A 3,628-nucleotide genomic window follows, 5' to 3' on the forward strand; every position below is an offset into this window, starting at 1 on the left:
AACTAATCACCGAAAGGGGTCAGCGGAGGATGTCAGGAAGTGTTCTGAGCAACAGGTGCTGCAGAGTCACGAACAGCCAAAAACAACACCGGTGCTCCAAATAACATGTTTCAATGAAAAAACTCCCAATTCCTTATCTTAGAGCGTCTGTAACAGCGGACGACCAGTTCCAGCAACATTGTGTCTAAGAGAAAGAGACAGATGAGACTCGAGGGGGAAAAAAGAGTGCAAAACGTGTATCACCGAGCAGTAGGAAAAACATTGCATGAGAATCAAGACGTCTGTTGCCCCGTGCTGATGGGAGGTCAGATTTTGGCACAAGCAGCATGAATCGCTGACCCCTTCCTGTCAGCCGGTCAGAACATGTCAGCACCGCCATCTAATCTGCAGGAACTTCAAGAAGCTTCCTGTCTACAGGAAGTTGCTAGGCAGTGAGTCTTACATGAAGTGGTCATTGAGAAAAAGGCACACAGAGGGCCACATGGCTGTACGTTACTCATCCTTAGGTAGAGCGGAGACTTTCTTTAAGACGAGCGAATATTTTAGCAAGCAGTAAGGGGACTTTGAGCCTGCTGCTATACAGTAATGGAGCATGAATCATCTCACCTCCCGCCTCGGTATAAAGAAGCTCGGCGTTCCTCATCCTCCTGAAAGTTCAATTTCAATTATCCATTTATCATTTCTTCCTCGTGTGAGAAATAATTATTAATCCTTCAGTTATTTGCTGTTCATCATTAACATTGTCACATTCCCAACGTACAACAAGATCTGAGCAGGATCTAAATTATTCACGTCGATGTCTCGCACGCCGCCCTTGGGATACGCACCTAGTTAACATGGATACCGCTGCGTGTGACTTATCTAATAGAAGGCAAGAATTATCATGTGAAAAAAAATTACTTGTTTTCTCTATTGTCTAATTTAATAATTTAACGAGGCGGAAAAAAGTCTTGGTGTGAGATTCATAATAGTTTAAGATGTGTGAGACTGGGAATACGCCAGAAAGAGAAGGTAATTAAGACAAAGCCGCAATCTCCGAGCAGAGTATACGTAATCTAGGAGCACATGGCTGTACGTGATCGTAATGTGGGCCCCTCTAGGCCCCTAAGTTCCCACAATGCAATCGACACAGGATACAAAGTACGATGCAGACGACGGAGTTACAAAATTGAAAACTTTTATTTTGAAACAATATCTGTGTTTTACTGAGCACAATTAGTAAGTCACAAAAATATTCTCCACGGCGGGCGGTTTGCAAAGTCTCCACAAGCTATTGCGCAATAGTCCCTTGCTCAATTCTGTTAACCCCTTAAAGGGGTTGTCCCGCGCCGAAACGGGTTTTTGTTTTTTTTTAACCCCCCCCCCCCCCCCCCCCCCGTTCGGCGCGAGACAACCCCGATGCAGGGGTTAAAAAAACAAACCGCACAGCGCTTACCTGAATCCCGGCGGTCCGGCGTCTTCATACTCACCTGCTGAAGATGGCCGCCGGGGTCTGCTCTCTCCGTGGACCGCAGCTTTTCTGTGCGGTCCATTGCCGATTCCAGCCTCCTGATTGGCTGGAATCGGCACGTGACGGGGCGGAGCTACACGGAGTCGGCATTCTGCACGAGCGGCCCCATTGAAGACAGCAGAAGACCCGGACTGCGCAAGCGCGGCTAATTTGGCCATCGGAGGCCGAAGATTAGTCGGCACCATGGAGACGAGGACGCTAGCAACGGAGCAGGTAAGTATAAAACTTTTGATAACTTCTGTATGGCTCATAATTAATGCACAATGTATATTACAAAGTGCATTAATATGGCCATACAGAAGTGTATAACCCCACTTGCTGCCGCGGGACAACCCCTTTAAGGATGTGGCCTTTCTTTATTTAAATTTTTTTTTTTTTTTTTCTCCTCACTTTCAAAAAATCATACGTTTTTTACTTTTCTGTTAACCCTTTCCAATCCAATTTGTATCCTGGTTTTCCTAGGGGGCTTACTCTTTTTCTGCCGTTATACAACGGCGCTATCTGCTGGCTAAAGCCAGTACTGCATGAGGTGACACGTTGAATAGGTCCCAACAGCAGAGAGGCTGGCAATATACAGTAAGAGAACCCCGATAGACGTCTTCCAACATCGGAGCTGTACAGCCTTAAATCATAATGTCTTCAGACGTCAGACAGTGGATTGGAGAGGCTTAAAACATGGCTGTCTGAGGGCTTGTTGTTTTTTGCGGGATGACTTGTATTTAATGGCATTATTTAATGTGACATATAATGTACTGAAAAACGTTTTAGAATTTGTTAAGTGGAGTGAAATAGAAAAAAAGAACGCAATTCCACCATTTTTGCGGGGGTCTTGTTTTTACGACATACACATTGCGGAAAAATGACACGATCACTTTTTTCCGTGGATCAGTGCGATTACTGCGATAACAAATTTACTTTTTTTTTTTTTTGCTGTATTACTTTAAAAAATATATATATCTTTGCAAATATATAGAATTATTTTCTGGCAGCCAGAACGTTTTTAGTTTTCGATCGACATAGTTGTGCGAGAGCTCGTTTTTTGTGGGATGTCCTATAGTTTCTATTGGTCCCATTTTGAAGTTCTTGTTAATTTTTTAATAACATTTTTCTTGGAGACGGGGTGACAAAAAAATGGCGTTGTGTATTTTTTCTTCTGATGACGTTCACCGTGCGAGATAAATAATGCATTACTTTGATTGATCAGACTTTTACGGATGCGGCGATACAAATTATGCTTTTTAACCCTTTCCAATCCACTGTCTGATGTCTTCCTACATTCTGATTGAAGCCTGTATAGCTCCAATGTTAGAAGACATCCGACAGGGTATTCTTACAGTCTATTGCCAGCAACTCTGCTGTCGGAGCCACTCTGGCACACATACACACTGGCTTTAGACAACAGATGGCACCGTTGTGTAACAGCAAAAACAGAGAGCCTTTTAGGAATCCCTGAATCCAAAATTGGATCGGAAATGGTTAAAATTATTTTTATATTGCTTGTGATCCAATCGCAGCAATCTCTTGCTGGAGGCGGGGTATTCAAGCCCCGTTAGCAGGAAGACATTGCTTTCTCCACATCGAGAACTACACGGAAGACTGCCGGAGCGCCGCAGCCCAGCATGAGAGACCAGAGCGCCACATGCTAGGTGAGTATTTTTTTTTTCCATGTAGTGTAGCTAGGGCTTATTTTCGGTAGAGGGCTTATATTTCAAGAAAATAATGCAGTTCATCATGTTATTCTTTTCAGCACAAAATGCCAGACTTATGACCTCCACTTCATTGATGGCCAATATACGTTCCAACCAAGTCCTCTCTAGGAGTTCAATTTTTTGAATTTTAACCCTTTCCAATCCACTGTCTTACGTCTAAAGACATTATGATTTAAGGCTGTACAGCTCCGATTTTGGAAGACGTCCGTTGGGTTCTCTTACTATATAATGCCAGCCTCTCTGCTGTCTGATCCTATCCAACGTGTCACCTCATGCAGTACTGACTTTAGCCAGCAGATAGCGCCATTGTATAACAGCAGAAAGGGTAAGCACCCTAGGAAAACCAGGTTACAAATTGGATTTGAAAGGGTTAAAGGGAAACTCTGACCGGACCCCTGAACAGAGCCAA

The sequence above is a fragment of the Eleutherodactylus coqui genome, chromosome 11 (assembly GCF_035609145.1).
Source record: "Eleutherodactylus coqui strain aEleCoq1 chromosome 11, aEleCoq1.hap1, whole genome shotgun sequence".
In the NCBI taxonomy this organism is placed as follows: Eukaryota; Metazoa; Chordata; class Amphibia; order Anura; family Eleutherodactylidae; genus Eleutherodactylus; species Eleutherodactylus coqui.